At 29.3% G+C, this 11,978-nt stretch overlaps 2 long non-coding RNA genes across 4 annotated transcripts; one reads left to right on the plus strand and one right to left on the minus strand.

Annotated features, from left to right (window-relative positions):
• The first annotated feature begins 654 nt into the window (after window positions 1-654).
• On the plus strand, window positions 655-8,774 carry LOC122719421. Of its 3 annotated transcripts, none has more exons than XR_006347603.1 (3): window positions 655-1,219; window positions 7,080-7,187; window positions 8,477-8,774. It is a non-coding gene; the product is annotated as an uncharacterized LOC122719421 (long non-coding RNA). The 3 variants fall into 3 exon arrangements; XR_006347604.1 differs by lacking the exon at window positions 655-1,219 and adding an exon at window positions 1,871-2,439; XR_006347605.1 differs by lacking the exon at window positions 655-1,219 and adding an exon at window positions 4,855-6,222.
• LOC122719422 lies at window positions 7,272-9,785 on the minus strand. Its single transcript, XR_006347606.1, has 3 exons — window positions 9,183-9,785; window positions 7,540-7,708; window positions 7,272-7,434 (listed from the first exon to the last, which is right to left on the minus strand). It is a non-coding gene; the product is annotated as an uncharacterized LOC122719422 (long non-coding RNA).
• Window positions 9,786-11,978: the final 2,193 nt, after the last annotated feature.

Genomic DNA, 11,978 nt, shown 5'->3' on the forward strand with positions numbered 1-11,978 from the left:
ATTCTGATGATATCTGTTTCAAATATATATTTCTCTAAATATAAATTTAATTTTCATTTGCACGTGGCAATCAATTTGATCAACAATATATTTATTAATTTTTAATAATTTTACATTTTTTCTGTATATTCTTATACATCTTATTTTCATTATTTAATAACAAATTTATTTAATAACAAATTTATAAATCTATCATTATTTTTTGTTATGTACATCATATATCAAAAAATTATCTAAAATTATCTAGATTCTGTAAGATGTATTGCAATCAATTATAGTACAATTGTTTATTGTTAATAATCTATAAATAAAAAAGAATCTCTTTAAATTCAAAAAGAAAAATGAATGAAAATAGCCTTTTTGATTTCGAATCACAATTAACACTGAATTAACAAATTCACAAAGAAAATCTAATAGAAAAATATAAGAAAAATTATATATCGTTTATACGATCGTATTTGAAAATTCGTATTCGTATAATCTGAAATAATAGAAAAAGAAAAAAACATTGCAAGATTAAAGATTTCACGAAAACTGCTGATGATGGTCAAGAAACCATGTTATAAAGAGGGGGGAGGGGGAGGGCGGATGAATGCGCGCGCATCGCGATAAGGCAGAAGTACAGACAGTGTTCGTTATCAGAACGGCAGGCGTCGTTCACTTGTTCGCGAGTCGGTCCAGAGGATAGCCAGGAGATTGCGCCACTAACCGATCCACTTTTAGATTGATTTTCAAGAACACCGTGCACTGGGTAGCGCTCCGCGTTTATTTTAACGTGGCCAGAGTGTTCGAACGGGCCGCGACCGTCTCGGGTGATAGTAGAAACAGCGTGACGAGGTGAGAGGTTTGGGTGCGGGCGCCTTTTCTCTCTGCCGGTCTGGAAGAACGTCATTTAATTGTGTCCCACGGGAGGCACATCGTTCTCGTTGCCTGCGTGCTCGTTGTTATTACTTTGTTACATTCGTGTGTGTGCTGTTTCTGCTCCGCGTACACACTTTTAGTTTCCGTGTATACACGTAGAAAGTCTATCTATATCTGTCGTTCGTTCTTTCGTGCGGTGTTCCGTATACGAACGGATTGTGTGTGCGTGTGTACCTTCAGAACGTGCGGCTTCGTGGCGCAGTGCGTGAAATGAGTGACAAGGATCGTTCTTCTCCCACTCTTGTTGAAAACAGTCTCAAGTCGCTGCTCGATCAACCTAGTATTTTTCCATTGATTGGTAAGTATCATTATAATCCTATCTAATTTGTAAGATATAATTTTTTTTAGAATATCTTACTATATAGGCTCGATAATCTCCCCTCCTCCCCCAGCTCTTTCATCTTGTTAGAACGCGCATTTTTTCTTTTCTTCGAAATTCGCGCAAATACTACTTCAGCGCTGACTAGCGGCGATCGAACGAATATGAACAAACATGTTTTTTCCTTTGAATGCATTGACGAATCACTTTGTCATAGATATTTTTTTTGAATATGAATTTTCATTGTAATATTTAAACTTTTTACTTTTTTTGTTTTTCTTTATTTATTTTTTGTTTTTCTTCATTGATACTCAATAATATACTAAAAAATGTGAAAAACAAAAGTTTTTTTAAAAAATTTCGTTATAATTGGCTGTAAAAAAAGGAATATAGAATAGTAAGTACACATTTGATGTTCATTGGTTGCGCCGGCGCTCGGTTCTTGGTCTCTCGATTAACCTCGTTTGGACCCCGTGGTGCACCACGTGATGCTACCAACCTAACCTCACTTTCACTTGCTCAATCTATATGTTCGGTTTAGTTCAGCTCAATACGACTATTTTACGAAACGATTTACTAACCTTTCCGATTTGACCATGGAACATACGTTTTTAATGCCATGTGGTAAATTCGAAATAATAAATTCGATATAATTGACAATTTTATATTAAAATTATTAATTTATACTTATCGAAAGTTAATTATTTGTATGATTGTTTTCTCCTTGGATTATGTTTCAATTTATTGATATTAATATTTAATATTTCATGTTTTATTGTTTTGAGCTTTTAAAAATGCGTGTTCTTTCAAGTTTATGAAAAGAATAGAGTGGGGCAATGATATTAAAGGAGGAAGAGTGAAATAAAATATTAGTTGCGTAGTATTTATTTAGTTTGCCATTCAATAGTATCTTATTGACATTTATAGTTTTACGTCAGCTTTATAAGTGAAATTATATCAAACTTTGATAATTGTTCAGTTGTTAAATTGACTTAATAATTAACTTAAACGATTATTCTAAGCTTATCATCGTTTTTTCTTGAAACGTCAATATTTTTTTTATTATAATTAATTTGCATATCAATTTATATCGTATGACGTGTAAAATGTAAATTAGACAAGTATATTTCAAGAAACGAATAATTTGAATTTCTTGTTGAGCTGCATTATCTGTGGAATAAGGTTCGAGTCCAGCTCAGGTAATTGTGCTTTGCGCAATCGCGGCACTCGTTCAAGTTTTGTCTATTGGTAACGAAAAGAAAAAAATAAAAAAAAAATAGACTAAAATCTATTTGTTGTCGCTATGTATAAAAGAAAGTGAAAGCATGAAAATCTTATAGAAGTTAATTATCTTAACAACGTTGTATCAATAATTCGAAACATAGAACCGGTAAATTAAGGACAGTTCCCTGACTCAACGTAATGACTTACTTCCCATTCAATTTTGTAACCAATTTCATACGCTGTTCGTGATGAAATAGGTTTTATTGTAAGGTGACATCAAACGATTAAAGTGAGTGATTGTAAAAATGATTATAAATAGTTTATAATTATTATGTCGTTATTATTTTAAAATTAATTTTTCGATATATATATATATATGTACGTTTTGAATATTTAAATTTTCAATAATATTTTACTATTTGAACTAAAAATTGTAATTGAACAAAATTCATCTATTTTTGTATAAAATTTATTTTACCTTTAAACTTATATATTTCAATAATTGTCAATTTATACTTATTTTTTTGTCATTTTTTGTATTGTGTTATGATATTGTAAGGCGCAAACGAAATAGGTTTTTAAGATAATAAAACATACAGAAAAGAAAATCTATTATCGTTATCAATATTTTCATACTCAAGTTTTTCTGTTATGGCGCTTCATCATAAACTCGTTTAAAAATTTCAGACTATCCGTCGATTGCTTTTATGATTATCGTATGTATTATAGTTATCGCATTTAGCTTATCTTTGATCCATGTTTTATAAATTTGATAAGACGGCGTTCTTATAATTTCACTATATATAAACATACAAATATACAAATATATATTTATATATACATATATATATATATATATATATATATATATATATATTAGAAAAAAATTAATATTTTTTTAACAAAGAAATTTTTTATTATTCATTATGTTATTCAAATTATTACTCATTATTAAGATAATACGAAAATCCGTATGAGAAAATTATACTTGAAAACGATTACTTAGATATAAATGAGATTTATCGCGGCTATTAAATTGCACGGGAGAGGCATTTTTTGGTGCATATTTAATGACCAAGCAGTTTACTGGTCGTAATTATCGTGTACGACACTTTCACGCGATGTAGTTGAACATTAATTTCAAGATTGACACTGAGATAAAGCGTTACGTCATAGCTTCGCTCAAGGACTGACATTTGTCATTGCAGAAATAGAAATAAATTGCGAATTTACGGGTATCTGAAAAAAGTAACCGTGGGTGGAATCGAATTCATCACGTGTGTCAGTATAACAAGCATGTTACTCGCTTTAGAATTAATTGATAATACCTTTAAAATAATCATACTTTGATGTTTCATTAGTTATATGTATCGGATGAAGAAAATCCATTAATATAAGATATTTTAATTCCTTATTTAAAATATTTATGGTAATTTTTAGATATTTATTAAATTGTTTGTGAATAATATTGATATTAATCGTTATTTACAATTGCTATAATAATCAAATGTGTGATTTAGCATATTTTTAGAATATTAAATACTTTATCGAGGATCAATATTATATTTGAAATATAAATTTCTTATTTGGAATTTTATTCATAAATGATTAAAAAAAAAGTTCAAATAAACTAAATTTATAAATTTATATTAGAATCAAATTCATAAATTATTAATTAGGCACATCTATTTTTTTTTACTCGGTAGATCATTTTTATTATTATAAATTAATTTTTGAAATAATATCAAATATTTATATCGATAAAGATAAAAATTCATTTCAAGAAACAAATTTCAGCAATAATCTGTATTAAATTAAATAAATATTCCGTCAAAAATATAAAAATACCAATTAAATTTAAAAAATTTCCACAAAAATTCTTCGTTCTTCTTTTCTGTCATAAAAAAACAAAAACCTATAAAAATCTACAAAAATCTATAAAAAGTCTAAGAAAAATATCGTAATAAAACTATCATCGAGAGTATCAAAGAATACGTAGTTTTCCTAATGCCTCGCTTATCACGTTTGTCCAAAAAAAAGAGAACTAAACCCAGTTCTCTAACCAGAGATGTCCAGTTAAAAAAAAAAAGGTCAACGAATGATTAAAAGTGACCGAAGGGTAATTCGGTGATAAGTCAACTATCAGTTTTGTGGCCCGACTCATTCTCCTGGAAACATCATTTCTACGTTGCTCCACGGTACACGAGGCACAGCCTATGGGTCTTCTCGTTATTTTTTCTCCTCCTCACTTTTTTTTCTCCCCTCTCCTTTTTTCGCGAGGAGGCCTAACGGACGGACGTTCGAAGCGACGAGGCCGGTCGCCTCTGGCCTGGCGTGGCCTCCAACCGAGTACCGCTCTTCTGGCAACCGGCCAAAGCTTATGCCAGGTTTCAACATACCGGCCAACATGGATATTTTCGGGTTTGCGGCGAAACGACAAGCCCAGCCTTCTCTTTCTTCGCTTCTCTTTGACCTCGTCGCGACGCGAAACACCATCCTCCGGATATCTTCATCTATCCTGATCCTGATCGTTCCCGAGTCTTCCGCGCCCTTGGCGGTGCTCCTTTGGTCTCGTATACGTTCCGTTGCTTCCGTTTTATCGATCAGAACCTTGGTCGTGTTGGAGCAAGGTCCGTCTCGAAGCGTATTGGATGCAACTTACTTTTCACACGTTATTGGGTTAGAATTGGGTTGAACCTTTTTGAGGAGCGATTATGTTTGTGCTTTGTGCTAATGAGATTATAGATGGTGGATGGTTATTTGAGCGGATAGTAAATGAGAGATAAATTAATTAGGATTTTCTTAATGCGTTAGATTAGATTTGTGGAAATATAGATATTGTAGATATCCTGTAGATATTTGATGATAACTGGAGAAATAGAAAAAAAAATTTTTTTTTTCCTAAAATATAGATATATATTTAAGTTATCGATATAAATAATTTATATTATAGAAATGTAAGAAGAAAGGCTATTTAAAAAAGAATATAATTAAGAAAAAAATTTGGAAAAATATTTATAGATAAAATTTATTATTGCGAGAGACAGAGATTGTACTGCCATTTATTTGACCTTGAAATCATCTTGAACAACTCTAACCAAGTCACAATTTTTTTTTTCCTTATATTCTTATCGCGGATTTTTAAAATGTTATGGAAATATCAATTGATAAAATGTATAGAAACAATATTATTTCAATTAAAATTACCAATAAAAAGACAATTATTAATACAAAACAATATTGACGCGATTGTACTTTAAATATAGATATTAAATTCAGACATTGCTTTCAGACTCGGAATTGAACGAGTGAAAAAAATGATTGAAAAAATGTAATATTTACTTACATGTTGCACAAAATAAGTATTTAAAAGTAAATATACTGGTTTATTCGTAAGTGAAGGAATTATGGTAGATGTAAAGCGTGGTAAAATATTGGGAAAAAGAAAAAATTGAGTTTCTCGAAGCAAGGTTTGCTCGCTACTTGTTAGCATCGTCGAGGTATGGTAATAAGTGGGAAGGCGAGGCTTATCTACTCATAAGTTGCTTACTCATTATTGTGCCGGTTTTGAATAATTTACAGCGACGACACGTCGGGGCACGTGGCCGTTCCTCTCGTACGCTGTGCAACTAGTATTTACGATTTTGTAAAAGGGACTGTACGATAAGATAATGGTGACAGTAATTTAAAGACGCTCGTGTGTGATTTAGAAGTAAAAACGAGGCCGTGTAAGGATCCGTAGATTTCTTGATCGAGATGTAGGTTTAGAGAAACGACTCTTTCATCATCAAATATTTATTTCTTTGAAAATATATTTTGAAGTGAAGAATAAATATTTTTTTTTTTCTGTTTCTTTCAGTCATTTTGTAAATTATTTTTTCTTTGAAATATATAGTAATTAAACAAAAAGATAATATTTCAAATATACTTTTTAAAAATCAATATACACAAATGATACTTTGAAACGAGTATTTTTAATTTCATTGAAATGTGAGAATATAGATATTATTTCAAGCAATTTTTTTTAAATTTTAATATTATCATACTTAATCTATTACTGAAATCATACTACTATTTATATATAAAATAACATATAAAAACTTTAATTTATTTCCAATGTTTAAGAAATAAATAGAATAGATGGAGCATAATCATTTTCTGTTTTGCATTTCAATTAAATAAAAAAAAATGAATAAATATTTACATTTGATTCCTTGTATAAGTAGTATTTGTCCAGACATTAAACGAAGTAATTTTTCTTATAGAATTTTCAAGCATTTGATCGGTATTTTCATTGGAGCAAAAAGTATTCTCTCATTGTTGAAACTTCTCTATTTGATTTCTATATGTTTCGTTTCCCATTTTTGTGTGTCATGGTTTAAACAGACAGCTAATGTAATTGAACGAATCATACAAGTGTACGGTGTCATGAAGCCTTTACATCGTGTGTCTCGATGTAAAAATAAGGCTTCCACGTCAAGGTTGTTGCGGATGCGGCATAAAGTTGCAGAATCTTTTGGATTTTCAATCTTTTTTTTTTTTTTTTTTTTTTTTCGATTTTCTGTCCGCATCAAATTCTATGCATTTACTTTTAAGTCTGTTTCTTTTTTTTTAGTGTTCTTTCAAAAAATCTGAAAGAAAAAAGTCTGGGACACTTATTGAAGTTTTTTACTTCGTTATACAATCATTCATAAAATTAAATAAAGGATCCAGTGGGAAATAGGTACGTACTGTATTAATTTCTTTGGTTTTTTGTATCGTTATTTCGTTCGTTCATCTTACAACTTTTTAATACAGCATTTTTCAATCTTTTTTACTTCAACTGAAAAATTCACATAATAATTGTAATTATTAATTACAAATTCTGACAAATAATTTAAATATTTCGTTCTTCTTAGTCAAAATATCTTATTTATCATTTTTCAGCCTCATATTATAAGAAGCTACTCGAAGCTTTTCTTCCTTTAAACCTGAAATATTTATCGAAAAATTATATCTACCTCAAACATTTCTATTCTATGCTATCGATAATCTTATCACATTATAGATATTTCGAAAAATTCATTATACTTAACATGTTTGGGAAAGAAGAACGATGTTTGCCTCTGCTATTCTTTCGTTGCGCTATCCGAATTATTTCGAAGGACCTCGTGCTTATAAAGTTGCATCACGCGACAGAATACGGCCGGTACTATAGATAGACAAGCGTGGACTCACGAGTTTTGCACGCCGATTTCTCTGGACCTTAAACGTAACACGCGGAAATTAGAAATATTGGACGAGTTACGCATAGAGCACACGTGACGGGCGAACCGAAGCACACCACGTGCCCTCGCGTATTTCGCATGGTAACGCGAATATGCAGGTGAAATATCATCGATCCGCATACTCGAAATCTGCTTTTTACCGCTGGCCCGATTCCAAATCGAATATTATTCCCGCCGAGTTGGACAGAATCGAAACCCGCGCTACCATCGGATTTGTTTCCTATTCGAAGTCATCGTACTCCACTACCGATTTTTCGCGGGAATAATCGCAAATAAATTTGCTCCAATTTGTTTCAACGATCTTATAATTTTTTTTTTTTTTTAATAAATCTCGTTCTTTTTGGTTTTGTTTCAAGTAAGTTTCTTTTTCTAATTTTTTTTCTTTCTTTTTTTTTCTTTCTTTTTTTTTTTTTTTTTTTTTTTTTTTTTGATGAATATCTAAAATGAAATTTTGGACTGAATTATTCTAGATGATTTGTGTCGATTAATTTAATTGTAATCGGAAAATATAAAAACTTTGTAATGTCAATTTGATTAGTGTATATTTTGAAGATGAAACAATTGTTTTTTTTGAAATATGATATTTTAATTAATTTATTTATAAAGTTTGAATCATTCTATTTAATTTCTGTGGCCTTTAGAAAAACATTATTCTTTATTAATTTATTTCGTAACGCAATGATGATTTAATCTTGCATCTTTTATGTATCCTTATATCTTATTCTTAAAACCTTCTATTGTGCAGAAGTTATGGGAACCGGAAGGATATTCTCAAGCACATTTACAGCAGTTAAATAGCCACTAGGATCGATTTTGGAGAAAGTGACCAAAGTGGTAGTGAAACGACCGGTACTATAAAACAACTTTGAAAGTGTTACTTGAGAGAAAAATAGAAAGAAGTAATAAAGAAAGGTTCTGGATGAATCTGATTAACTCTCTTAACTTTATAACATTAGAACTAACAAATCAAATTGGTTTGGTTTTAGATTTTTTGTTTTTGTAATTGTTAAAAAAAACCAAATCATTTTCTTCCATAAAATTTTGTTGAGATTAAAATATATTTCGTACTTTATGCAAAAATAGAGAAGATTTAATTCATCATTTCCTTTGATTTTGAAATTATTTAAAAAATATAAATTTTTGAAATTGATAATTTTTATCAATTTTCCAAAGAAGCTTTGATAAAAAAAAATTGAATCATTCTTTCTATTTATTTCTTCAACGACTTTGTTCTAAAATGTTAAAAGATAATATTTCGACAAAATTATGATGTAACTAGAAATATGAGAACAATAAAAAGCAATGCTCGCAAACTTGAATCATTCACAATTTTGAATTTGAAATATCGAAATTATAAATTATTCTGAACCACTTCTAAAATTATTTTTAAGTTAACTTCTAAAATTACTTTAAATAAAATAATAGTATTGATGCAAAAGCTGAAGAAATACCTTAATGACGATGTTAATGGCATCAAGAGAGACACGAAGACAATGCTGAAAGTCATTCACAATCCCGAATCATTTATAACTTTGAATTTAAAATATTGAAATCATAAATCATTCATAAAACCGCTTTCAAAATTGAACAAGACAAGTTGGTGGATTGGAGCCGTAAGAAATATTTCCAAGAGGACATATTTCCATGGTGACGTTTCAGAAACGAAATACACAATAATTTAACCACGACAACTTTATGAAGTTTATTGTCAAGTTTTCTGCATATACATATGCATTTAGAGCCTTAAACCTTTCCTAATCTGGCTACGGAAATATCCTGCATATTCTTGTATATCCGAACTAAGGTATCGACTGCAAAGGAGATAGGGTCGTGTTTCCTCGTGGTGAAGTTATCCGAATGCTCTTACACGATCGTAAATCACGGTTCGTCTCACAATAGCGTGCACCGGGTCTAACGTTACCTGCTCGTTACGTTTCTTAACAAGCCGGTTTATCTTGACTGTGCCTCTCGAGTAATTATGCGACTGACGATTTTATTCGAGATACTGTTATCGGTGTATACGTATGATTATTCGTTTATTCATGCGTCGTGTAACGCTCGCTACCATTCTTACGATAGTGGAATTTATGTTCATCTATCGGTTTGTACTCGATCGGTTTCTATTAAAAATTGAAAACCGTAGGCAAAAAAAAAAAAAAAAAAAAAAANAAAAAAAAAAAAAAAAAAAAAAGAAAAAGAAAAACTGATTAAGTCCATTTTTATTGATTTTGAAATTGAAGTCGTGATCTATAAGAGAGAGTTGCAGAATGTTTTTCGAGGGAGCGCTGCTGCCAATTTTTATTTCAATATTATATTATTACTTTATTTGTTATGTTATTTTAATATTGTCATGATGATTCTCTCGTTAGTTGAGACAATGGCGTGAGTTATTATATGAACATAGCATATTGAATACCGAACATCATTTTATTGAACATTGTAAAAGGGGGTCACAACTGAAAAAAAGAAAATACAAGGAAATAAAGTCCAATTTTAAAACTACTTTCTTGTAAAAATTAGAAAACGTGACTTACCAAGTTTTTCTCCTCCGGTCTTTAGAGATGTATTGTTTCTTCTTAGTTATAAAGGTTCATGAAGATTAAGATGAGATCCTTTATTTATTTTTCATTTTTTCTTTATTCTTTCGTCGTATCAATTTAAAAAAATAAGTATCTTACATATTTCATGATGTTTTAAATTCAATGTATTCGTACATCAACTTGAAGGACTCATTTGTCTTAGATAACCTGTTATTTAGTCAAGTGATTAGTAATCGGTATGAATCAATTATGAAATAATTAAACTAATAATTATTTATTGATTAAATGGATTAAAATTGTCACCAGATCCACTCCATTTATTTTTTATTTAATGAAGGATCTAAGAAAGTTGTTTTTTTTTTTCTTCTCTATTCAAATGTAGAAGAACTTCGTGTGTTACAGACTATTAATTTTCACTTTCCATTTTTAATTTTTACTTAAGATCGAATGATCTGCAATTCAAATAATTCTCAATTAGTATCATTATCGTGAAATATTTTAACAAAAAATTGCAAAAATAAACTTTTAATGTTGAATGATTGCGATTTGAACTCTCTCCAAAATAAATAAGACTGAAACTTTTTGAAGAACAAAGACTTATGATGTTGGCCAGTGTAAATTATTCGATAGTCAAATATACACATTGTGTATACATATATTTACTTATTGTTAAATGTTTCTGGCTTGAACGATGCCCAACCATAGAGAACTGGTAGGTAAAATAGTCTCTCGTTACCACTATACGTGTGCGTGTGCGAACGCATCATTAGCAAGACTATCATTAGACAACAAGGCCGTGAGCAGGGCCGTCATTGCTGAGAAACGGCCACTGCTTTTAATATTGTTGGCGTTTTCCGTTTCTATTCTTTTTTTTTCTATATACTAAATATATACTAAAGTTTATATGTGAAAATATTGGATATTTATTATTTCAATTATTATCAATTGTTATCAAGATTTTTTAATCTAAATGATTTCACTTTTACATAGATATGTACATAAAAAGCTATTGTATTTGATAAAATAAAAATTTTGATAATTTATTTAACATATAAACTTTTTATATCACTAAGGTTTATAATATATACTGAAATTTTGAAAAAGATAGTTATTAGATTTTTTTATTTTTCAAAGTATAATGTTTGTTATATAAAAATTGTATGAAAATTTATTTCCAATTTGATACACGATAATTTTTAGAATGAAAATTTTTTAATCTTATTTATACTTAAATATTTGATTCTATGTATCTTAAAATTTTTTAAATTTATACCGTATTTTTCTTTAAAAGATAGAATTGAATTAAAAATCAAATTTCAATTTATATCTATGAAAAGACTAAGAAGAAAAAAAAAATTATAAAATAAAATATATTCATCAAAATTTGTATGCATGATCGATATTTCATCTTCTTAGAATTTCTATTTAATTCGTCTTCTTCGTCGATGAATTCAAAATATTTTCATTATACTGTAAAAAGAAATTTAATGTCACCAAAGATCACATTAATGTGTAATATTATGCAAGTTTTTCAAGGAGTATGTTATAAACATACGTTTTTACATACTTAATATTCTATAAGAAAATAAAATTTCATATTCCAATAAAAAAGTGTTTAAACAGGGAAATGCATTTAAATGGATTCAAGCAAATATTGTATATGCATTTTATACTTGCATCTATATTCTTCTTCTTGAGTCAATCTTT

Source organism: Apis laboriosa, unplaced genomic scaffold, assembly GCF_014066325.1.
Source record: "Apis laboriosa isolate Shangri-la unplaced genomic scaffold, ASM1406632v1 scaffold78_cov150, whole genome shotgun sequence".
Lineage (NCBI taxonomy): Eukaryota > Metazoa > Arthropoda > Insecta > Hymenoptera > Apidae > Apis > Apis laboriosa.